At 43.6% G+C, this 27181-nt stretch overlaps 1 pseudogene across 1 annotated transcript; it reads right to left on the reverse strand.

The window, feature by feature from the left end:
* Positions 1 to 1071: 1071 nt before the first annotated feature.
* LOC147120309 (death domain-containing protein 1-like) lies at positions 1072 to 27181 on the reverse strand (annotated as a pseudogene). Its single transcript, XR_015078162.1, has 7 exons — positions 26855 to 27181; positions 26393 to 26566; positions 22404 to 22614; positions 10996 to 11164; positions 9184 to 9678; positions 9021 to 9078; positions 1072 to 1905 (listed from the first exon to the last, which is right to left on the reverse strand). The product of XR_015078162.1 is annotated as a death domain-containing protein 1-like (transcript).

Below are 27181 nucleotides of genomic sequence, written 5' to 3' on the forward strand. Positions count from 1 at the left end.
CCTCTGCAAGATATGCCAGATCATCAACACAGATACCATCATCACACGTGAGGACACCACCCACCAGGTACATACTCATGTGACTCGGCCAACGTTGTCTACCTCATACGTTGCAGGAAAGGATGCCCCGAAGCATGGTACATCGGCGAGACCATGCAGACACTGCGACAACGGATGAACGGGCACCGCGCAACAATCACCAGGCAGGAGTGTTCCCTCCCAGTCGGGGAACACTTCAGCAGTCAAGGACATTCAACCTCCGATCTTCGGGTAAGCATTCTCCAAGGCGGCCTTCGAGACACACGACAACGCAAAATCGTAGAGCAGAAACTGATAGCCAAGTTCCGCACTCATGAGGACGGCCTCAACCGGGATCTTGGGTTCATGTCACACTACATGTAACCCCACCTGACGTAGGGTCATCCAGACTCGAGTCGTCGTTGGTTTGTTCTCTCTACACAGATGCGGCCGGACCTGCTGTAATTTCCAGCAAAAAAAAAGTTTTTTTTGTCTGTTTTTTGTTTTTCATACAGACCCCAGCATCTGCAACATTTGACCCCTTGTGACCCCACCTCATTGTTCTTTGATGTAATGTTTTCCTGACTAACCTGTTTGGACACCATTCACACCTTTGATTGCTGTGATTATCTCTCTGCCGAGGTGTGATAAATGGCAGTTAGAAAGATTACCTGTAATCATCTGGCATTATTCTCTGACTATATAAGCTGTGTCTTTATGCATCTCTCCACTTCACCTGATGAAGGAGCAGCGCTCCGAAAGCTTGTGATTTCAAATAAAACTGTTGGGAGTATAACCTGGTGTTGTGTGACTTCTTACATTTGTCCACCCTAGTCCAACACCGCGGCATCTCCACACCAAAGAAAAAAATAGCATTTCTCATGAGAAGGCCCATTACACGCTATCAAAGACTTTCTCATTATCTAAAGAGAGAATCACAGAAACCCCACAGTGCAGATAGAGGCCATTTCGGCCCATCGAGCCTGCACCGACACATATCCCACCCGATCCCCGTAACCCCTACACCAGCACATATCCCACCCTATCCCCGTAACCCCACGAGAATGGTTAGATTCATTGGATGTTGACAGGTTACCAGACATTATAATCCCTTCAACAAATAAAATCTATTTAATCAAGAAGAATCAATTTAGGAAGCAGATTGTACAGATGAGTGGCAAAGATATTCATAAAAATTTTGGAGTTGCAATTCAAAGGAGAAATTGGCCATCAAAGAGGTTGCAGATTGGCTTTTCCACTATTCTACATGAAATACATCTTTCACACAAACTTTGTATTTTCCACACAAAATTCAATTTCCTTCATGTAGACAAAATCCAGTTTGTCTCTGTTTAAATGCTCTGGGGATATAAGTATATAACTCGAGAGATAAATAGTTTATGCATTCTTCCAAGGGAGTATTCATAAATGTAGGTTTTATTGATACCATTTTTGAAATAATCCCCAGTGACTTAACTATCTAGATAGTATGATAAAAATAAATATTGATGCATTATTGCTACAGAATGAATATCAAAGTTAGCTGTGAATATTTTCACAAAATTAAAGACACTGGATTGTCAGTGCTTTACAAGCATTTATCTTTTATACTGTATTCTGTTTTCATCTGTTGTAACACTTCAGCTAGGTCTTGACGTTTGCACTTAGTTAGCTCAGCTGCCAAGATTGCAACTTTGTCAGTGAACCTGGGCTGGCCATTCCTCCAGCAAACAATTATGTCTATGATTTGTTCATTCACATTCTCTGGGTATTTCAGTTTGATAGCCTGCATTCTGCTCTGCTTAATATTCAGCCTCTTGGAAAGTTCCTCGTAGTCATTTTTCAGCTCGCTAGCCAACCATCTCAGTGTCTTCATTCCCAACAGTCCTAAAAGCAGAGGGCATGTCACAGCCAGGTACAGTAACAGATAGCATAACATAAAACTTTTCAATCATTTAAATGCAATTAACTCAAACTATGAAAAATTGTTCAGTACATGCTTAAATTTTTGCAGGTTTTTAAAAGGACACACTTTATATGTTCATAGAACAGAATCATACAGCACAGAAGCAGCCATTCGGCCCATCAAGATATCCAATTAGTCCCACTCCCCTGCTCTTTCCCCATAGACCTGCATTTTTTATCATTCAAGTATTTATCCAATTCCCTTTTGAAAGTTACTGTTGAAACTGCTTCCACCACCATTTCAGGCAGTGCAAAAAAAAAATCTCATCTCCCCTTTGGTTCTTTTGCCATTTACCTTAAATCTGTGTCCTCTGGTTACCAATCCTCCCCTGCCAGAGGAAACAGTTTCTCTCTATTTACTCTATCAACACCCTCATAATTTTTAACACCTCCATTAAATCTCCACTTAACCTTCTCTGCTTTAAGCAGAACAATCCCAGCTTCTCTCGTCTCTCCACATAACTGAAGTCCCTCATCCCTGATACCATTGTAGGAAAAATCCTCTCCAAGGCATTGACATCTTTCCTAAAGAGTGGTGCCCAGAACTGGACATAATACTGTAGCTGGGATTTAACCAATTATTTATAAAGTTGAGAATAACTTCCTACTTTTGTACTTCATGCATCTATTTATAAAGTCATGGCCCCTGTATGCTTTCTTAAAAGAAAAACAAACAGCCTTATCAACTTGTCCTGCCAACTTCAAAGATTTCTGTAGGTAAACCCCCAGGTTTCTCCATACCTGCACCCTCTTTATAATTGGACCATTTAGTTCATATTGCCCCTCCTCATTCTTCCTTCCAGAATGCATCACTTCACATTTCTCTGCATTAAATTTCATCTGCCATATGTCAGCTCAATTCATCAGTCTGTCTATGTCCTCCTGGAGTCTGTTACTATCCTCCTCACTGTTTACTACATTTCCAAGTTTGTGTCATCAGCAAACTTTGAAATTATGTCCTTTATACCAAAGTCTAGGCTATTAGGATGTATATCAAAGTGTAGTAGTCCTAATACCGAGCCCTGGGTGACACCACTGTATACTTCCCTCCAGTCTGAAAAACAACCATTCACCATTATTCTCTGCTTTCTGCCCCTTATCCAATTTTGTATCCACGCTGTCATTTCTCCTTTAATCCCATGGGTTTCCATTTTGCCAATATCTATTATGTGGCACTTTAATCAAACACCTTTTGGAAGTCCATATACACAACATCAACTACACTACCCTCATCAACCCTCTCCGTTACTTCACATTGGTAGGAATAAAAGTGACCCAATAGCAATAATAAAACTGACTACTACTGAATGGGAGGGAGAACGAAACCAAATGTGTTGGATGGGTTTTCATTGAAAGTGGGTAGTATGAGTTTACTTCTGGCAAAAAAATTGTCTACAACTACTGTGCCAATTAATATTGAAATGTTATATTTGTGATATTCAGGCAAAACTCCTGAAATGGTGAATAATACAAGATTAAAAGGGAGGAAGGGGTATCAGTCCCACATTATAGTGTATGCCAGATGAAAGTCATCATATGCCAGGAATTTCCTCGGAACTTTTCCCACTCTGCCGCTGTAACTTTGGTGGAAATTCGGTTGAAGTCGCAGTTACATGTGTAATACACCGAAGTTACAGCAGCGCAGTGGGAAAAGTCCTGAGGAAATTCCTGATGAAAATTGTTATATCCGCGTAGTTAGATCCAATTAATTGATGTAAGTGAGACTTCAGGAACTCAAAACTTTACTTTTAATTTACACAGAATAAGGAGAGAACAGAGCTCTTACAGCCAAAGGCATGCACTGGTATTTCTTACTGCACGATGCATCCAAGATGGATGATCCTATGATGTCATTCTACCCATAATGCAACATTACCTTAAAACACTGGTAAATGAACCCTTAGCATTTGTCTCCCTCTGGTGGATAACTTAAGCATTACACCCGAGATTACTATATCCCCCCCCTCTTAAGTTACAACAATTCTTAACAACATTCTTAAAAAGTCCATAAGGAAACTCCTTTAACAATAGTCCATACGGAACGAATCTAGCAGGTCGTGATCAATCGCTCTGGCGGCTTGTGAGACCTTGTTGAACGTCTTACAGTCCAGTCCCTGCTTGGTTGTGGTAAAGCCACCTGCTGCTCCTGAGCAGTACTCAGAGTATCTGACTCTGCTACGATGGTTTCCTCTTGATGAAGGGGTCCAGGTATAACTGTCTCTGTTCGTGGCGTTGGTACCACCAATGCATTTGGATAACTGGGGACAAACCTGTCCTCCAACCTTTCCTCTGGAACCTCCAGTTCGATCTCCCGTTGTCTGGTCAGTATCTGATTCACATGTCTGCGTACTACCTGACCAGTTCCCAACAACAAAACTCTGTCCTCTGGAGCTGCACGGATAGGGGTACCCCACAAGGATGTGTGCTGAGCCCCCTCCTCTACTCCCTCTTCACCCACGACTGTGTGGCTGTTCATGGTTCCAACACCATCATCAAGTTTGCGGATGATACCACGGTAGTAGGCCAGATCACCAACAACGATGAGTCAGCCTACAGGGAGGAGGTCCAGCATCTCGTGAAGTGGTGCGCCGATAACAACCTGGCCCTTAACATCAAGAAAACCAAAGAAATCATTGTGGACTTCAGGAAGTCTAAAGGCGGAAGTCACACCCCCATCCACATCAATGGGGCTGTGGTGGAAAGGGTGGACAGCTTTAAGTTCCTCGGAGTCCACATCACGGAAGACCTCTCCTGGTCCCTCAATACCTCCTCTCTGGTGAAGGCGGCCCAGCAGCGCCTATATTTCCTAAGGAGGCTGAAGGGATGTAACCTGTCACCCCTGATCCTCTCTAACTTTTACCGCTGCACAATAGAGAGCATCCTGACGAACTGTATCACAGTATGGTATGGCAGCTGTAGCTACTATGACCGGAAAGCCCTGCAGCGGGTAGTCGAAACTGCCCAACGCATTACCGGCACCCGTCTACCGACCATAGAGCACATGTACCAGAAACGCTGTTTACGGACGTCACGGTCCATCATCAAAGACCCTACCCACCCCAGCCTGTTCGCCCTCCTGCCATCTGGGAGACGCTACAGATGCATTCGCACCCGTACGACCAGATTTAGGAACAGCTTCTTTCCCAGGGCTGTCATCCTACTGAACTCCACAAATAAACTCTAAAGCCTGCACATCTGCCAATGCACTTTATTACGGTTATGTTTATGTTAAAGTATTACAAGCCAAATGTATGTTGAATGTTTAAATGTCTTAATCTAAATGTACACTCTCGGGAGCCGCAAGCCTACATTTCATTGTACTGCACCTGTGCACTAACAATGACAATAAAGTTGATTATTATGATTATGATTAGTGGAAGATGGCTCAAGGCATCTGCGTTCCCATGGTACTTGCCCACTTTGTAAACGATGACATACTCATATGCCCTCAACGTCACTGTCCACCTCTGGATTCGGGGTGACACCATCTGTGGTACTGCTTTCATCTCATTAAAAAGAGATAGAAGAGGTTTGTGATCGGTGCATATGGTGAATTTCCTGCCATATATGTATTTATGAAACCTCTGTAACCCAAACATTACTGCTAATCCCTCTTTATCTAAATGGGAATAGTTTTTTTCCGCTGGGGTCAGAGTTCGAGACATAAACCCTATCGGTCTTTCAGTTCCATCTTCCATGCAGTGTGAAAGAACTGCCCCCACCCCGTAAGGTGAAGCGTCACAAGAGAATGATGTCTTTCTCTGCATTGTAGTGAACCAGCACATCCGAGGACAGCATCAGTTTCTTGGACTGTTCAAATGAAACCCTCTGTTCCTCTTCCCACTGCCAGTGTCTCCTTGCGCAGTAGTTTGTGAAGAGGTGCTAACACTGTTGACAAGTTTGGCAAAAACCTGTTATAATAGTTTAGCAGTCCCAGGTAAGCTTTTAACTCAGTCACATTTGTAGGATCTGGTGCCTCCTGCAGTGCTTTTACCTTCTCCTTGATTGGATGGAGCCCAGTGGCGTCCACTCTGTGTCCCAGGAACACGGCCTCATTCCCCATGAAAGTACACTTACTTCTCTTGAGCCGTAACCCAGCCTTATCCAATCTTTGAAGTACCCCTCTCAGAGTGCTCAGATGCTCCTGGTTGGTTCTTCCCGTCACCAGAATGTCATCCAGATAGATTGAAACATGTGGAATCCCTTGCAGTACACCCTCGATAGTTCTCTGGAAGATAGCTGGACTAGATGAGACACCAAATGGCAAGCGGTTATAGGTAAACAAACCCTTGTGTGTATTTATGGTTACATACTTCTTGGATTCCTCATCTAGTGTAATCTGCAAGTATGCATGACTCATATCCAGCTTCGTGAATTTCTTCCCTCCAGCCAGGTTTGCAAAAAGATCCTCAGTTTTAGGAATAGGATACTGTTCTAGTTTAGACACCCTATTTACAGTCAATTTATAATCTCCACAGATTCTTACCGAATTGTCCGGTTTTAAAACAGGTACAATGGGAGCTGCCCATTCTGAACATTTTACGGGTTCCAGAATGTTCTCCCTCAAAAGACGATCAAGCTCAGCCTCTACCTTCGGTTTCATGTCATAAGGCACAGGTCGCTGTTTAAAAAATCTTGGCAGTGCCTCCTTGTCTACATAAATCTTAGCTGGGGGGGCCATTAAATGTTCCAGGTTCTTCCTTGAACACATTCTCATGTTCGATCAACACGTCGTGCAAAGACAACGGTTTTCCTCCTTCCAATTGATTTATTGCTCCCCAATCTAATTTAAGTTCTTTTATCCAGCCCCGACCTAACAAGTTTGGTCCAGAACCCGATACTACAACTACAGGTAGCTGTTCCACGGTGTCCCTGTGTTTCACAGTTACAATAGCTGTACCCAATGCTGCCACTCGTTCACCGGTATAGGTTTTAAGCTTCATAGAGCAAGACTTTAACTCTGGAACTTTTGCACGGTTCCACAATTTTGAATATTCCTCCCTGTTCATTATGGTTACGCCACATCCAGTATCCGCCTCAAAGTTGACCTTAGTGTCATTTACTCTCAGTTGCAAAGTGATAGGATCCACTTTTGGAATGTCCTCTACCATACTGTGCATTATGAAAACGTCGTCTTCTTTCTCAGCTTCTCCACTGATGTGATGTGCTCCCTGTTTTTTCACTACTCTTTCCAGGTTTTGCTTTTCTCCCCCTTTAGGTTCGTATACCTCCAGGGTAGCTTTAGCTCTGCATGCACGTTTTATATGTCCTTTTTTCCCACACTTGTGGCACTTTCCCTCCAGAACCCTGCATTCCCTTGCCAGGTGATCTCCATTGCATCTATAACATGCTTTTAAATGCGCACGTTGTGGTGTACGACTCATATTTAACTTGTGCACCAGCGTCTGACCTGCAACTTGCTTCGTAGTAGACCAGTCTGAACCTTGTATTTCTTTCACATCATGGTTAGCTGTCTCTATTAATTGAGCAAGTTCCAACGCTTTTTCATACGTAAGCCCAGTCTCGGACAATAATCTCCTCTGCATTCGAGCATCCATTATCCCGCAAACCAGCCTATCTCTCAGTATGTCTTTCAAGCTGTTCCCGTAATTGCAACCATGTGCCAGTTTTCTCAACACCGCTACATAATCCAACACAGTTTCTCCCGGTATCCTGTTCCGTGAATTAAATTTGAAACACTGTACAATCTCACTCGGTCTGGGATTGAAATGTTCCTTTAGCAAGTCCACTAATTCAGTAAATGATTTATATCCAGGCTTTACAGGACTGCATAATTTTCTCAATAAACTATGTCAGACTTCCCACCGAAGTTAGCAAAATAGCTCTCCTTTTTCCAACATCGACAATATCATTTGCTACAAAGAAATGTTCCAATAACTCACAGTACTCTATCCAGGTTTGTTTTTGCACAACAAAAGCAGAAATCTCTCCAACTCGAGTAGCCATGATTCAGATGCAGTGTTCTTGTATTTTCCCTTCTTCAAGTTGAAACAGTTAATCCTCGTCGCCAAATGTTATATCCGTGTAGTTAGATCCAATTAATTGATATAAGTGAGACTTCAGGAACTCAAAACTTTACTTTTAATTTACACAGAATAAGGAGAACAGAGCTCTTACAGCCAAAGGCATGCACTGGTATTTCTTACTGCATGATGCATCCAAGATAGATGATCCTATGATGTCATTCTACCCATAATGCAACATTACCTTAAAACACTGGTAAATGAACCCTTAGCATTTGTCTCCCTCTGGTGGATAACTTAAGCATTACATCCGAGATTACTATAAAAATGTTTAAAACCCACCCTGCCGAGTGAACACACATACCAGAAGTTCTGACCCAGGGTTACTTCCACCACAAAAAAATAGAATAGGGGGATGTTCTCCTTGCAGCTCTGTGGTGCACCTTGTGGCTTTTTTTTCTACGTTAAAGGTGCTATATAAATACAAATTATCATATTCCTTTATTACCATGTTGGTTTTCAAATTCTGAACCGGTAGTAATTCCATCAAACTGTCCAAATTGTAGGTTTAGGGACTCCATTGTAAGAGGGATTGATACAATCTTCTGCAGGCATGACTGAGTTTATCTAAATGGTGTGTTCTTTCGAAGGTGCCAGGATTTGGTACTTGACTGAACAGGTGGATAAGATTCCACAATAGAAAGGGGAGAAACCAATGATCATGGTTCATGTGGGAATCAACAATACAAGTAGGTGCAGAATGAAAGTTGTATAAAAGGGATGTTCAGGAGCTAAAGAGAAAAGTTGAAGAAAAGGACTTCTAGAGTAGTCTCCGGATTACTCTCTCTGCTGGACCTATGAGAGAGAAAATAATATAGAATGGGACAGGAGGCTGGGCTCTGTCCTTTACCAGCATTTACATGCAGGGGCATCCAGTGGCGGTCCCAACCATTTCTGACACTAGCACAGGAAAATTCAGCACTTTACCTTTTCCCCCTTATCGCTTTTACCCTTGAGGGTCCACTGATTAGAATAAAGAAAACTTAAACTTGCCTTCTTCTTTAATTAAACTCCTGTAGCAACCCACTGATCCTTTGATTTTGCACTGGGCCTACAGATATCAAAGAAACATTGTATTAAGATAAATTTGGAAAGATGACCTTTGAATTTGTCAAAAATTAGATTATTTTGAACTATGAACATAAAACACATCTACCTTGGGGATTGCGATGGGTAGCTTACACAACAGGACCTCTTCGTTATTACTAATTGGGTTGTGTGTGTAAAACTCCACTAAACCCTTGTAGCAGTCATAGCTGTAATTTGCATATTGGTCCTTCTCCTTCACTTGTATTTCCAGTTTGTTCGGACGATGATAATAAAAAGTTATTATTTGCTTTTGTTGAATCTCCTCACTTGTGGTGATATTGCCATTTTGGAGAATTTTATGTAAACCTCCTGTCCTTCTCCCAGTAAAAACAGTTTACTTGAAATGGGATCTGGTGGACCACCATACCCATTTTGCTGCAAGCGTCTCATCATATCATCGACTACCTCCAATGGGCAAAGCTGAATACAGAATACATTTGGCTGATCTTCCCCTTTCCCAACAACAATACAAACTTGTTTCATCCTCAATGCATTTTCAAGGAGTGATGCTGCGTTTTGTATTCTACTTTTATTTTCTAACATTGTGCGCAGTATAATTAACCTGAAAGAAAATAAAATGTGATTTACTGAGCTTGCAAATGCATTTAATTGTATTGCTGCTATTATTGGGCCTATAAACAAATGTATAATATGGACATTTATTTCAGTTGTTGCTCAGCAACAATCATATGCACATCAAACTAAACTCATACTTTAATGTTTCAATCATACGTTCTGAGAAGCTTTCAAATGAACAGACTTAATTCCTTTCATTTACAACTTCTTAGCTGTCATTCTTTGTGTGCTTAGATAATTGCTTGACCCAGAGTCATGGCAAGTAGATTAGGAAAATGAAAATGAAATATTCAGATTTAACAAATGCTTATTCTCTTTTAAGTTGGTCTAGTTTTCAATGAAGCCCATAAATAGTCAAGGAAAGGGATACAGCAACTTTACATCAACATTCAACATGCAGAACACGACACTGGTGTGACAAAGGTAGCATGCTAGTATGTTTTAAGTAACTTTTGTTAATCTTCTCTTGCTGAACATTAATACAATAAAACTGTTTAGTAATGCAAGACCATGCATGCATTTACTTTCGTGCTTATTTAACTATCAACATTGTTGTACTTCTGCCTTATTACTTGCACTTTAGCAGCAACATACTTCCCATATTGTTCATTGATAGTCATTTACGATTATATTTAAAGTCGAACAAGGTCACATACATAGAATTCTGAGGTTCCAAAAGTGACCAAGTATGCGCACACAAAACAAACTTGTATTATACCTTTATCAGCATTCATATATTATAAACAGTACAGAAGTATACATTGTACAGTGCAATTGTTAAATTGTAAAGCGCAATTGTTAAACCCAATGCACTTTGGTAGAGTTTATCAATTGTTAAACATATCAAAAGAACAGTGGACAACCCCTTTTTCTACAAGTGGGTAAGTTATAGTTATTTCTCACAAATAGAATATAACACATAATTTCCCACTGTGCACATTTTAAATTTAAAAATAAACAAAAAACAATTGTTGAAACACTCAGAAATTAAGCTGCTGTAGAGTGGCACGTGGAATATGTGATCTCAGAGCAGTGCAGCAAAGACAGCAACATTTCCACTATGACAAATCATTTGTAATATAATTGCTCAGTGTTTCACTTGAGAGGATATACTAAAAATTTTAGTGATTTGATATAGCAATTATAAACTGTTATAAAAGGAAAATGTTATGGGGCAGATTGCTCTTTGAAGTTTCTACATTCCAAACAATTCAGAGAGAACTTTATCAAACTTCAAGTCTGATCAATGAGCATCAATAAAAATAATTCATACATTTTACTGAGTATATAACAGATGCATTACCTTCCTTGTGGCTTCCGCAGTTCAAAGGCCACTGATCCTTCCTTTTCTTCCAATTTAATGTTTGTAATGCAAGTCCAAGGCTCTAAAGGAGCATTTTGACAAAATAGATGGAGATGCTCATTATTGTACATCCTCTTCCTTCTTGTATTTATCATCGTCAACAGAATAACTTCAAAAGAATACAAGGAAAAAACAAATTAAATATACTGCAGAAAGAACAGAAATAAATAAAAACATTGTTTTGCGAGAGGGCTAGGAGTCAGAACTGGTAAATAGGTTGCAACATTACAGGCATACCATATTTCAATTAACTTGAAAAATTTCATATATGAAAGTGAAAATTGTGCTACAGCAAAAATTTTATTTTTTTAGGAAGCTCCTAGGATGTTTTGAGGCATCCATGACTTCTGGCTGCTGACCTCCATGACTTTAAAGCACAAGGCTCAGCCAGAAAGCAGGTCTGCACAGCGTGTTCCTCAGGCCATGCAAGGCTACAATTCTGGGCCCCCATTTCCACAGTTTGTCAGGGAGAAATGCCTGGCTAGACCGGGCATACTGCCACTGACACGATGCCAGAACACACCGAGGGCCTGGGCTCTGCCCTCGACCCCTTACAACAATGGCTATATGTTTGAGGTGAGGAAGGCTTCACCCCCATCATAAGGCTAAATATGCAGGGTCCCAGCCTAGTCTCTGGCCATTCTGGTGAACTCCTGCCGAGGACTACCCTGGAATCGGCGTGGCTTTGAGGGACTTTTATTTTTATAGCGTTGATTTTGGCCTCTTGTATGCTATTTGCATCTTGGAGCTTCATAATGTGCTTGCTCAAGATTTTATACATTCCCCCTTCATTCCATGGAACAAGTTTTGGGTTACTGGTTTCTGAACTTCTTTCTGATGAAGTAAATTCTATAACTTGCTCCAAGACCTCGGTTTTCTAGCCTATAGGTGCCTGTCTGCAACTTTGAGTACCATTTCACACTCCGACAAACTTGATTGAATTTTTTGAGGAGGTAACAAGGAGGGTAAATGAGGGTAGTGCGTTTGATGTAGTGTATATGGACTTTAGCAAGGCTTTTGATAAGGTTCCACATGACAGACTGGTCACAAAGTTAAAAGCCCATGGGATCCAAGGCAAAGTGTCAAGTTGGATTCAAAACTGGCTCGGAGACAGGAAGCAGAGGGTAATGGTTGATGGGTGTTTTTGTGACTGGAAGGCTGTTTCCAGTGGGGTTCCGCAGGGCTCAGTATTAGGTCCCTTGCTTTTTGTGGTATATATCAACGTTCTTGACTTGAATATAGGGGGTATGATTAAGAAGTTTGCAGATGATACTAAAATCGGCTGTGTGGTTGATACCGAAGAAGGAAGCTGTAGACTGCAGGAAGATATCAATAAATTGGTCAGGTGGGCAGAACAGTGGCAAATGGAATTCAATCCGGAGAAGAGTGAGGTAATGCATTTGGGGAGGGCTAATAAGGAAGGGGAATACACATTAAATGGTAGGACACTGAGTAGTGTAGAGGAACAAAGGGACCTTGGAGTACATGTCCACAGATCCCTGAAGGAAGCAGGCCAAGTAGATAAGGTGGTTAAGAAGGCATATGGAATGCTTGCCTTTATTAGCCGTGGCATAGAATACAAGAGCGGGGGGTTATGCTTCAACTGTATAAAACACTAGTTAGGCCTCAGCTAGAGTACTGCGTGCAGTTCTAGTCACCACATTACAGGAAAGATGTGATTGCACTAGAGAGGGTACAGAGGAGATTTACAAGGATGTTGCCAGGAGTAGAGAATCTTAGCTATGAGGAAAGACTGGATAGGCTGGGTCTGTTTTCCTTGGAACAGAGGAGGCTGAGAGGAGACCTTAGAGGTGTATAAAATTATGAGGGGCATAGATAAAGTGGATAGAAAGGACCTATTTCCCTTAGCAGAGGGGTCAAAAACCAGAGGGCACAGATTTAAAGTAATTGGGGGAAGGTTTAGAGGGGATTTGAGGGGAAATTTCTTCACCCAGAGGGTTGTGGGGGTCTGGAACTCACTGCCTGAAAGGGTGGTAGAGGCAGAAACCCGAACCACATTTAAAAAGTACTTGGATGTGCACTTGGAATGCTCTAACCTGCAGGACTACGGACCAAGAGCTGGGAAGTGGGATTAGGCTGGATAGCTCTTTGTTGGCCGGCGCGGACACGATGGGCCGAAATGGCCTACTTCCTTGCTGTAACTTTCTATGATTCTATTGTGGCGGTACCACCGGTTGTCCCTTACATTGAGATACATAATTCCCTTTAACTTACCTTTAAATGTATCTGTTACTGCACTCAGGCTTCATTCCTGTACTCTGCGTCATGACGTCAGAGCTTGGAACCTTCTGGCAGCTGAGCTCGGAACCTGCTAGCAGTTGAGTTCAGAAACTTCTAGTTAGTCCTCGTGGCGTCCCCGTTGGGGAAAGACCTACACCACGGTGCTCCTACCGTCAGCCATCTTACCTGCTACCTTACCTGTTGTATTTAACCTGTTCCTGTAAATAAACAACTTATTTACAGTTCGTCGAAGTCAAACTCGATTATTTAGTGGCGATGCACATGAATCGCTACATTGGTGACCCAACAACGTGAGTACGGGAGCTCATCAATTCCAACACTACAATTGATGACCCCGTATCCGTGAACGATTTTCACGGTAGCAACGCGTAGCCTGAACCTCGTCTTCCCACAAGACGACCGACGCACAACCGACGAACAACCATGGAACAGCAACCGCCTAACACCGATTCCTCCAAAGGCGACCCCGTCTTTGCGAACGTATTCGCAAGGTAAGCGCAGCCTGGAGCAGATCCCGTTTGACACGGACAAAACTCAACCGGACCCCGTTTTTTTGGGAGCAATTTTCACAAAAGAAGCACGCCATGGAAGCACCAGCCGTTATGCTGTCGCTACCGCAATCAAGGGAGCCACAGTCTCCCTCATGCTTTATAAAGGTAGAAGCCCCGTTCGACGAGAACATTGATGCGGCGCCGACCACGTACTTGCTTACGGTCCCCGTACTCGTCTTTCCTACCGCCACACGGATCGTCCGCCTCTACGTCCAAAGCAACAGCAAGTATACATCTCTCCAAGCGCGGGGTACAGCATGTTCGGGCTCACAAAATCGGAGCACGCCCTGCGGGGATACCACAAAGACTCACCCCCACGAAACACGAGGACGCACTCCTCGCGCACGAGGACCCATCCCTCGCGAACCACGAGGACCTATCCCTCGTGAAAAACGAAGACTCCTTCCCCGCCGACGACGCACCAGCCCGTCATCCTGCTGGTTGTGTTACCTACTACACGTTTCGGCGCGAACAAAAAGCGTTGCCGCCCTCACGGCTGTTTTCTCCTAAATCTACAATAGTTACAAGTGTTGCCACCCTCCAGGCAGAATTGACCCCTCCTGAAAGCAACAACAATCCGGACCGTTGCCACCCTTTCTCCAGTTTTCCCTTTACCAAATGCAAACCTCTACTGACGCTGCACTCATCAAGGAGGGGTCCAACGGGCATCCTGCGGCCGCGATCAGCCACGTGAAAGTTGCTGGCCTCACCGATCACTGAAGCACGCAGCAACTCTTCACCCTCTGTTGTGTTAACGTCGTAGCACTATGGCACGCACCGTTCCGCGTGTTCCAGCCTCCTGAAGGTTTCGCTCACCTGTCGGCGAGTTCATCGACCTCGCCTGTCAAGTCCTTCTGGATCGCTCGTTTGGCTTTCCGGCAGGGTTAATCAGAACAAGGACTTGTTCCAACATCAACAGAGCGATCGTCCACGTCCGCCCAACCTGACCGTCACTCTGACAAGGCCTGCTGTTTCGCACGTTTCCATGTTCCTTCGCCTGACGGATACACTTTATTCGCCACGACGCGCCTAAGGATCCACTCACGAGCAGCATCTTCAGACCTCGCCTACCAAGTCGAGACAGCACGACCTCCGTGACCACCAGCTCGTCAGACCATCTCATCCTTGGACTTTCGTTAAAGCGAATTCTGGGGGGACCTACGTGGCGGTACCACCGGTTGTCCCTTACATTGAGATACATAATTCCCTTTAACTTACCTTTAAATGTATCTGTTACTGCACTCAGGCTTCATTTCTGTACTCTGGCTTCATTCCTGTACTCTGCGTGATGACGTCATGACGTCAGAGCTTGGAACCTGCTGGCAGTTGAGCTCGGAACCTGCTAGCAATTGAGTTCGGAAACTTCTAGTTAGTCCTTGTGGCGTCCCCGCTGGGGAAAGACCTACACCACGGTGCTCCTACAGTCAGCCATCTTACCTGCTACCTTACCTGTTGTATTTAACCTGTTCCTGTAAATAAACAACTTATTTATAGTTCGTCGAAGTCGAACTCGATTATTTAGTGGCGATGCACACGAATCGCTACACTATCATCCGACAGAACCGTTGGCCTAGAAGGCTAGCAGAAACCACAGCTGACACTTGGTGCGCCTCCCTGACTCAGCGATTTCCCCAGCTTTTCAGCAAATTGTTCCATGAACAGAATAAAAAAAACTCAAAACCAATACTCAGCTCTAGAACAAGTAGGATGTATTTGCAACTTTGAAGAAGCAAGAAAGGAATGTTCAGAGGAACAATGGTCCTAATCTATACATCATTAAAAATAGTGTAGAACATGAAATTCCAGCTTTTCCATTGTAAATTACTATATCAACATTTTCCTTTCTATTTTACTGCCACCCATCACAATATATATTTGCAGGCTGCAGCCACTGGAGACTCTGGGAAAATTTCTGAAGACACTCTCCACACTACGTCATCACCTATATAAAATAATGTACATTTATCAACTGATCATGGGCAGTGACAAAGGCACATGTGCGCACTTCATGTCCGCAAACCTTACTTTTGGATATTATAATTTATGGTAATTCTATTATGTCAACCTTTAACAATGAAATTACCAATGTTTTGTAATGGCATTTCCCCTTGTCAACAGTTGACAGTTTATTGATTAACCAACTGAAGCACTCAAAATGCTGTTGGAAAAACAAGTCGCCTTCAGTAAGCTTAAAATTAGGTTTCAAAACAATATGATTAAATTTATCTACTGAATTATGTTTTTTCTTCTTAATATCTTCATTAAGGTTTTTACAGAAGGGCCTCAGCCTCTGCCAAAATCATGGGCTTGTATTTGATATTTTTGCCACATCCTGCAGTCTGGGCATGTGCAGTGTGAAAAATTTTCCAGGACATTCAGTAGCATTTAAACTAGAAAATTATGGAATGGTTCTCTGTTGGGCTCTAATATTTATTTGGTTGTTTTTCTAAAAGCTAGAGGACAAATTTCAAAAGCTTTAAAAGTGTTTTTAGAAGCAGAAGGCTGTTTGGTGTGTGCATATGTGAGAGAGACAAAAAAATGACAGACTGTGCTGATAATACATTTGCTGTAGCTTTAGTTGGTGCTTGAAATATAAATATTCGTACTGTCAAGGTCATCGTGGCCCTCAACTTTTATACCACAGGCTCCTTTCAGGCTGCAGCAAGTGACATCAGCAATATCTCCCATTTTGCAGTCCACTGTTGTATCAGGGCTCTCTACACCAGGAGGAATGCCTAATCTTTCCCCATGAATACAGCGAAGCAGGATGAGAGAGCACTAAGCTTTGGATGCATTGGAGGGTTTCCTATGGTTCAAGGTGCCATAGAATGCGCACTCAGTGCCTTGCGTGCTCCCCATTACCAGTCTGGCATCTTTGTCAATAGAAAGGGATTCCACTCCATTAACCTCCAGTTGGTTTGCGACCACAGGCAGCATATCAGGCAGGTCTGTGCCCGGTTTCCTGGCAGCAGTCATGACTCATTCTTCATGAGTCAATTCTCTATGCCGCCTTTATACCAACCAGGCCGCCAGGTCACAGGCTGGGTACCGGGTGACAGGGCGATCCCCTTCAAGTGTGGCTCATGACTCCTGGAAGGAATTCAATCACAGAGCAGACCAAGATGAGAGCCATGCTACCACCAGGAACGTCAATCGAGCAGATGGCTTACTGAAAAAATGCTTCTACTGCCTGGTCAGTTTGGAAGAAGCTTTGCAGTACATCCCTGAGCAGATATCCAGATTTGTCATCATCTGCTGCAAGCTCCATAACTTTGCCATCATGAGGGACCTGCCCTTACCACCAGCTGGGCAGAAAGAAGTGCAGCAGGAAGAAGAGGAGGAGGTAGAGGTCGCGGAGGAGGATGAGAAAGGAGGAGGTAGGAGGAGGAGGAAGAGCATGAGCAGCATTGACCACGTGTCCCTAGCTGCCAGAGTTCAGCGAGGAGCTCATCCAAGAGCATTTCACATGAACCAACCCTCCCATTGCCAATACACCAAAAGTCCCGCAATCATTATCACCATCATATTGCCTTCCTTCGGTTCAGCCTTATGAGTGTTGCCCTATCTTCACTACAAATAGTAACACCAACACTAAATCCTTATAATTTATCCGACAACTCAATTCCATCTGTAATCAAATATTTAACTAGAATAATTAAGAATCATCTTTGTGCAACCCCTTAGAGCCAGTCTTGTATGCTTGCTTACCTATCCTAGTGCTCCATGAGGTGTATCCCCAATGGCTACAGAAAGGGAGATGGAAGGCTGCTGAGCTTCCATTGAAGACACTTCAGATGGCTGTGGTGGGCGACTTCGAGCAGCTCTGGGCCTTGGCCAACCGGATACAGACTGCAGCATCTCGGCATGGACCAGGGCAGTCATGCCCAGCTGGCTGTGTAGCACTAACAAGGGCACTGCTGGAGTGGGTGGCAGGGGAGCAAGCATGCTATTGTCCGGAGAGAACACAGCAGGTGCCTTTCCCATGGTGCCACAATGACTGTCCTAGGACTGCGCCTCAACACTCTTACAGCTCTGTACAAGAACAGGGTGCAGGAGTCATGTGACACTCTGGAATCTCCTGTTGACATTTGCGCCCCCGCGCCCCCCCCCGAGCCAAGATGGCGGCTGCCTGAGCTTGAATGGCAGCACCGTGAGCTGCCATGAAAGCTGTCAGAGCCATCACTAGAGGCTCAGTCATGGTCGACGCCACTGTCCTGTTCATGAAGCTGACTGCTCTCTCTGCGTTGGACAGCATGGTCTCCATGGGTGATCACTTTGCTGAACACCTCCGTTCAGTCTGCAAGCGTGACCCTAAACTTCCAGTCACTTGGCACTTTAATTCTCCATCCGACTCCCACCTCTCTGTTCTCGGCCTCCTACACTGTTCCAGTGAAGCTCAACGGAAGCTCGAGGAACAGCACCTCATCATTTGATTAGGCACTTTACAGCCTTCTGGACTCAACACTGAGTTCAACCACTTCAGATCATAACCACACTTCTATTTTCTTGAACAGCAGGTGCTGGTAATGATTCTGCTATTACCATTTACACCTCCTCTGGACCCATCTTTTGTTTCTTTATTGTCCCATTACCACCCTCTTTTGCCTTGCACCATCATCCCTTTTGTCATTTAATCACTCTTGCCCTCCACCCTATCACAGACCTTCCCTTTTGTTCTTTCCTCTCCCGCTCCCCCACTCCCTTTTTCCCTGGCTCTGTACTTGCCAATAAACTGTTAAATCTCTAACTTCTTCCAGTTCTGACCAAAGGTCATTGAGCTGAAACATTAACTCAGTTTCTCTCTCCGCAGATGCTGCCTGACCTGCTGAATGTTTCCAGCATTTTCTTTTTTTTTATTACAACATGGTATCCATGCTCTGCATGAAGCCCCAACACAAATTAGAGCTCACTTCAAGCTGTGAGCGATTGCACAAAAGCTCATTGGCAGGCTGCCCAATACTCCTAGAAATTTTTGGCGTATGCCCATCAGCCTTCTACATTAGTTGGGGCCCACGAGGTCAGCATCCGAGTCCTCTGCAGCAGAGCCAGTATATGACCTTGCCCTCCGCCGAGCTGGCACCTGTGGCGTCTAATCCCACCCCTGCCCTAGCTCCTGTACGCTTGTACCCGATGATCCACCACGAGCAAACCTCTATCCTATCCTCTAAATTACACGTGGTGCTCATCTCTGAGTTGGCGCTTGCTAGGGTCAGATCGAGTGACGCTTCATCTTCCTTCCAGACCAAAGGTGCCCTCCATGTTGCCAAGCAAGCAACCTCACCATAGTGCTGCCAAATTCCAAGAACCCACAACCCAGTGTTGCCAAAGCACAGGACTGTGCCACGTGCAGCTAAACCCCCCTCCACTTTCCCAGTACTGCTAAATACCAGGTATCTAACTGCAACTGATACATTTTGCATATCATCTATCTGTATATTCTCAACTTTAAAACTGGTAAAGAATAATTAGTAAATACATAGGTTAAAAAAGTTAAAATAAAGGTCACTTCAGTGTTTTTACAAAATAATGGATGGACCGTTGTAGAATTCTACCCCTAAAGCACCAGTAAATAATCCTGGACTGACATCTTGTAAAAATTAAATTAGACTTGTTCATTCACCATAAATCAGTGGCCCTGATATTATACGGGAAGTCACACAACACCAGGTTATAGTCCAACAGCTTTATTTGAAATCACAAGCTTTCGGAGCGCTGCTCCTTCGGCAGGGGAAGTGGAGAGATGCATATACACACAGCATATATAGTCAGAGAATACTGCCAGATGATTACAGGTAATCTTTCTAACTGCCCTTTCTCACACCTCGGCAGAGAGATAATCACAGCAATCAAAGGTGTGAATGGTGTCCAAACAGGTCAGTCAGGAAAACATTACATCAAAGAACAATGAGGTGGGGTCACAAGGGGTCAAACGTTGCAGATGCTGCGGTCTGTATGAAAAACAAAAAACAGACAAAAAACATTTTTTTTGCTGGAAATCACAGCAGGTCCGGCCGCATCGGTGTAGAGAGAACAAGCCAACGACGACTCGAGTCTGGATGACCCTACGTCAGGTGAGGTTACATGTAGCGTGACATGAACCCAAGATCCCGGTTGAGGCCATCCTCATGAGTGCGGAACTTGGCTATCAGTTTCTGCTCGACAAATTTGCGTTGTCGTGTGTCTCGAAGGCCGCCTTGGAGAATGCTTACCCGAAGATCGGAGGCTGAATGTCCTTGACTGCTGAAGTGTTCCCCGACTGGGAGGGAACACTCCTGCCTGGCGATTGTTGTGCGGTGTCCGTTCATCCGTTGTCGCAGTGTCTGCATGGTCTCGCCGATGTACCATGCTCAGGGGCATCCTTTCCTGCAACGTATGAGGTAGACAACGTTGGCCGAGTCACATGAGTATGTACCATGTACCTGGTGGGTGGTGTTATCACGTGTGATGATGGTATCTGTGTTGATGATCTGGCATGTCTTGCAGAGGTTGCCATGGCAGGGTTGTGTGGTGTTGTGGTCGCTGTTCTCTTGAAAGCTGGGTAATTTGCTGCGAATGATGGTCTGTTTGAGGTTAGGCAGCTGTTTGAAGGCAAGTAGTGGGGACACCACCCACCAGGTACATGGTACATACTCATGTGACTCGGCCAACGTTGTCTACCTCATACGTTGCAGGAAAGGATGCCCCCGAGCATGGTACATCGGCGAGACCATGCAGACACTGTGACAACGGATGAACGGACACCGCACAACAATCGCCAGGCAGGAGTGTTCCCTCCCAGTTGGGGAACACTTCAGCAGTCAAGGCCATTCAGCCTCCGATCTTCGGGTAAGCATTCTCCAAGGCGGCCTTCGAGACACATGACAACGCAAAATTGTCGAGCAGAAACTGATAGCCAAGTTCCGCACTCATGAGGACGGCCTCAACCGGGATCTTGGGTTCGTGTCACGCTACATGTAACCCCACCTGACGTAGGGTCATCCAGACTCGAGTCGTCGTTGGCTTGTTCTCTCTGCACAGATGCGGCCAGACCTGCTGTGATTTCCAGCAAAAAAAAATGTTTTTTGTCTGTTTTTTGTTTTTCATACAGACCCCAGCATCTGCAACATTTGACCCCTTGTGACCCCACCTCATTGTTCTTTGATGTAATGTTTTCCTGACTGACCTGTTTGGACACCATTCACACCTTTGATTGCTGTGATTATCTCTCTGCCGAGGTGTGAGAAAGGGCAGTTAGAAAGATTACCTGTAATCATCTGGCAGTATTCTGACTATATATGCTGTGTGTATATGCATCTCTCCACTTCACCTGACGAAGGAGCAGCGCTCCGAAAGCTTGTGATTTCAAATAAAGCTGTTGGACTATAACCTGGTGTTGTGTGACTTCCTACATTTGTCCACCCCAGTCCAACACCGGCATCTCCACACCACCTGATATTATACATTGTGGCACAAACAGGGCTATTGTTATAAAACAGTAAATAATTCACTGATCATGACCACCACAAGAGTATACATAAAATCCTTGATTTGGTAGAACTATCTTGCCTGCAACCACTGAAATCAATAGTCAATACTGTAACAGTAACCATTTCCTCTGACTAAGCCTGAGCATGGCCATGGGAGATTCACTAGTAGAATGGTATATTTTTACTATTGTTTTGGAAGTATTCAGGTTAAATTAATTATGCATTGGTGTAACATTATGCATAGCTGATTATTAAATCTTAAGAGCTAGAAATTCAGTGCCTTAGCACCTCCTGTTATTGCCTCCAGGGGGCGATAATGGGTCACTAAGATCTTACCGCCTGGGCGCAGCGATGTTACCGCCACCCGTGAAATTCACCTGCCGGTTTGCAGCAGCAGTAACCCCATCACCACGCCCGCCTGCGGCCGGAGATCATGACATCATCCGGCCGCGCATCACCCTGTCCTGAAATTCGTTTACGCCTCCTGAAGCATCACCGGGTGAAAACAACGCCAGATTCAGGGGACGCGCGTCGGGCCGCTTTGGGGTTGATGCTTAAAGGCAAGGTGGCCGAGGTAAGCAAAAAAAAAAGTACCTTTTTTGATCTGTTTTGTTCTGCGGGTTCCTGCCCGTGTTTGATCAGCCTGGCACTCGCGTGGGTTCACCGTTCCCTTGGTGGTCCAGGTAGGTGTCCTTTCTTTTGCTGAGCCTGCAGCGTTGGCCCTTCCCTTTAAGGGAGGGAAGGAGCCTTCCAACACAGCAGCACTGCACGGCCCAATGTGCAGCGCTGCAGAGCTCACCACCCCGCCTGCTGCTGATCGCGCTCCAAGAGGGAAGTGGAGCACTTGATTTAGTGCTCCACCTCCCTCTTGGAGCAAGAAAACTGAATTTTTTAATATTTAGAAAAACAGTGCCTGGCGCTAATTTTCCAAACTTTTAAAAGGTAATTTCACCCCCATAATCTTTCCCCTTTTTTGTTCTTACAATAAAATGCAACAATGTGCTAAATTATGTAAATAGGAGGGCACAAACTCCCCACGTCACGTTGTTAAGCTTAGCTCATTCCTTACCATGTGATCTTTTTGTGCTACAATCTCTTTCTCTTCCAGTGCATCTGTATGTGCTGCGTGAACTAGGTGGACATGGAATTTGAACAGCAACTGGACTGGGAAAGGAACGTGGTCCAATCATGCTTAATATAGAGCTTGAAGTAAGAAGTGCAGTACACCTGTCATCCTTATTCCTTAAACTAGATAATATTGTTGTGGAAACTGGCTGGACCTGTGAAAATAGTTCACAAAATAAATTAGACAAACTGGAAAAAAACAGTTGCAGTTATACACTTTTGAATTTACATTGACTCACCATTATTCTTCAAAATAATATTGAAACTTAAAATAGTTTGGGGAACTGGATCGTGCAATAGATTAGACAGTGGCATCCTAGATTTAAATACAGCCCAATAATGGGCTAAACATCTCTTCTACTGTTGGCTGTGTGGGATCTATGTGGAATGAGTTTTGTAAGTTTCAATACAGTTTATAGTGGGCACGAGCACAGCACAAAACTGCCCCCAATTTGGTACTAATTATCGACTTCCGTGAGGCCAGAGGATGGAAGATGTCGGAGTGAGCACTTGTCAGGATGGGAGAGTTGCGGAAGCATTATTCTGTATCTAACTGTGCTCCGGTGGTTGATGCTAACATTGGATGCCCAAAATGTAAATTTTCCCTAGTACCTGTACTGAATATTGTTGTCTCTTATGTTGTACAGAAAGTCATCTTGTAACATTGCATTTCATCACTGATATTCCAGGGTGGTTAAGGAAAAGATAGTGTCACTAAATGGTCCAGAGTGTGTTCATTATGATATTATTGTCATTGAATTTTGAAGCTGTAGTAAATGAAAATTTTTGATTAGGTATGATTCATAAAATATGCATTTAAAATTAAAGCTACAAGTCAAGATTCTTCAAGTTAATCAAATGTAGAGCAAAAGACTACCAAAGTAATGCCATTGGAGAGAGAATGCAATGCCTGATAAAGATTTAATGGCTCACTACTTGAAGGGAAAAAAATACTCCAGTAGCAGGTAGTTCACAATAAATTGTCTTTGAATACATTTAAATTTGATAATTTTAAAATGGTGATAATTTTCTTTTCATTAATCATGCTTAAAAACAAGGGGGGAAAAATTTGGTTGCTTTGCGCCTCCGTCGCAAAGCAACTAGCACCCGGGCGTGGCGCCGCCAACCCTCCCGTGAAATTCAGTGGGAGGTTAGTGGCGGCACCCCACGGCGCTGCGCCGCCGGCGATGACATCATCGTCGTGCGCAGCACCCAGGCCGCGATCTTCGGTAGTGCCCCCGACTTACCATCGGACGCTATGTCTGACGGGGTCAGGGGGGCCTACCTGCGGCCGGGGCGGCGCTATTTAAAGGCGAGGTGCCGGGCGGCCATTTTTGTTGCTGGCCGCCTGCCAGCACCTGCCTCCGCTGCCATCCCCGGCCTCCTGACCCGCTCCCCCACGGAGTGCCGGCTGCGCTCCAGAAGTGCCGGGCTCTTTTGCCAGCACTCTGCTCCCTGGTGGCCCAGCTGGGCCCTGGGTCGCGCTGCGCAAGGCCCCTCTCCTTTAAGAAGGGGAGGAAGGCCTGCAATACCGCGGCGCTGCGGCACCTAGCGCCGCGATATTCCCTCACAGCGCTTCCAGTAGTGTCCCGCTTCCCTCTTGGGGCGCTACCACTCAATTACTAAAAGTAGCGCCCCGGCGAAGTTAACGCCCCAAAGGGGACGCGACTCAATTGTTCCCCCAAGAAATCTTCAGCTTGTTTAGCACAAACACAATGTTGTGTAACCAGATTCCTGCACTAACTCTGCAAAGGTTTCATTTGATAATTCTGTTTCAAAAAATATATACAATTAAAAAGAAAAAACTGCCACTAAAAATAAAAAACTGGAAATACAGCGTAGCAGTGCCAGCTTGGATTCCTGGTAGCATTCTCACCTCTAGGCAGATGTTGCAGATTCAAGTCCCACTCTAGAGAATCTAGTTATATAATCTAGGCTGACACTTCAGAGCAGTACTGAGGGAGTGCTGCTCTATCAGAGGTGCCATCTTTTGGATGAGACATTAAACCGAGGTCCTGCTTGCTCCTCAGGTGGATGTAAAAGATACCATAACACTATTTGAAGAATAGCGGGGGGGGGGGGGGGGGGGGGGGGGGGAGTTCTTCTGATGTCCTGGCCAACATTTATTCCTCAACCAACACCACTAAAACAGATTATCTGATCATGTATTTCACTGCTATTTGTGGGACCTAGCTGTGAACAAATTGGCTGTTGTGTTTCCTCTATGTTGAAACTGTGACTACAATTCAAAAGTATTTAATTGGCTGTAATGCTTTGGGATATCCTGCGATCATGATAGGTGCTATATAAATACAAGTTCTTTCTTTTTTCTTTACAGATGCTGACTAACATTTTCTGTTTTTGTTTCAAAATATGCTTGTTTTGTGCTACCGTAATTGAGTTGCGAAGGCTAGATTGGCTTGCACTAGGTTTGACTCCAACATAAGGAACATTGAATTTGTTAATCAGCTAAAACATGACTCGTACACTTTTGTAGTGTGTTGTGAGACTCATGCTTCCTGAAATACTATGCACTTTTCAGACTTAATAGGATTCCATAAAAAACAAATTGCTTTAAAAAGTTTTATATTATATCCTGACATTATCAAAATGCCCTCACTTGAAGGGAAAGCTATGTATTTTTTTCCTATATACTACAAAAGAACAATTACTATTTCACACATCAGTCTTATTCAAATAATGATTCCCTGTAACATTTTCCATTAACTGTCTCTATAGAGTACTCTGATCTAGTCACTGAATAATTTACAGTCTTAATGAGTAAACTAGTAGGTTAGAAAATTATTGAACAAGGTTTGCCAAGTTGAATCGTGATTCCCCCCCTCCCCCCCCTCCCATGCAAAGTTAGACAAAAACATTTTGGCTCTGAAATTCCTTGGGAGGCCTGGGTGGGTGGGCAGATCTGGAGCAGAGCAGAACTTCTGCCTGCCCATTATGAATGTATAAAGTTCCGGGGTCAGAGTTCTGTAAACATTTTGGGTGCATGCCCATGCTGTTTCTAGTGAAACAAGGGTGCCCACTAGAGGAGACTGGAGAGGAGGAGTGTTGCTGCTGCACTTTGCCACAGAATTGGAGGGCCCACAGGACTCTGGGAAGGAAGGCCAAAATCTCAAAGATCTTAAAAGATGCTCATGTTGAATTTTGCTGATAATTTGAGCAAAGCAACCAATTGCTCTCATGACTACCTGCACATGGAAGATCACAATTTGGGAAATACGATTAGAGGTGAGAGTTAGCAATTAGAGGTGATATTTTCCTGAATATCTAAGTGTTGGCGATAGATGTGAAGGCTAGACTAGTACCAATGTACATATTGCATGTATCAGAACAAAATCCACATCAGCCAGTCACAAGGCATAATTACAAATCCACTGTAAAGCTTTGGTTACACTATGCAGCTTGTATAAAACCAGTTTTCGCTCACTTGTCATTGAAATTTTGCATGAATTACCTTCATTTTCATTATATATGATGAAAAATCACATCCCCATTCAAAATGAGGACCAAAAAGATCAGGGTACCAATGACAATATCACTATTGAGGGGTCATCAATTTAAAATTGTCATTTAAGAGTGAGGAGAGCGATTAGGAGAAATTTCTTTATACAGACTTGAGCATATACTGCTTTCCCACAGGGAGTAGTTGAGGCAGAGGTCATGGCATCTTTTAAAGGAAGAACAGATAAACTTTTGAAACAGAGGAAGATACATGTCTAAGGGGAGCAAGCAGCACAGTGGGGTTAGTTTTGGATTATTCTAGTAAAGAGCTGAAGGAGACACTATGGGAAGAATGGCCCCCCTGTGCTATAAACATGTACGATTATATCGTAAATGGGGTGGAAATACTGAGAGCTATTCAAACAAATCCATCCACTAACAACCAACAGAAGATTTTAAAATTCCAAATCTTACCTCTAAAGTGAAGCTTTCAATGGCTTGTGTTTCTTTTGTAAAATTCAAACATATTCTTGGATCACTGGATGATTTAACAGTATTTTTGCTGTGCATGTGAACTGTCTCCTTTGTAAATCTTAGTACAATAGCAATTAGCTGCAACTTTTGAATCCTGACTTCTGTAAACAATCCCTGTAATAGAGTTGGATTTTTCAAAAATGAGTAAATCTAGCTATTTTCAAGCATTCCTATTGATACTATTATTGAATTTTTATAAGTAACTTAGAAAAGATATCTACCATACAAGTAGAATTTTCTAGTTAATATACTATAAATTATAGTCTGGTATCAATGGTATTACATTGTATAAAGCAACAGAGAAGAGGGAGTGTTTAAAGTTAAAATCTGGTCTGTGTTCAGATTACATTTAGAAACTATCCAACTTTCAATGGTAACAGTTAAGACATAGTAGGATCATACCTCTTGGTCTTTCAAAGTACTGTCCGCTGTGAAAGGAAGGATTGTGTCCCATTTTATGCCATCCTGACTTGTTTTTGCTATTATTTCTTTGGCGCGTCTTTTGATGCCATACAGGGTGTAGGGAATACATACATCCACAGCTTCTTCCAGTTCATGGTTATGTGGATGAAGGTGAATAACATTGCTCAAGAGCTCTTGATTGTCTTGCGTTAAGTTCTGACTGTAGACATTTTCTACCGTGCAACTGATTTCAGTCTGAAGGAGCAATTTATTTGAGGCTCTCACTATACATCCCAATTCTTGTATATTTTCAGCATAACAATAATC

The sequence above is a fragment of the Somniosus microcephalus genome, chromosome 4 (assembly GCF_052327205.1).
Source record: "Somniosus microcephalus isolate GS21.2 chromosome 4, FLI_Smic_1.0, whole genome shotgun sequence".
Lineage (NCBI taxonomy): Eukaryota > Metazoa > Chordata > Chondrichthyes > Squaliformes > Somniosidae > Somniosus > Somniosus microcephalus.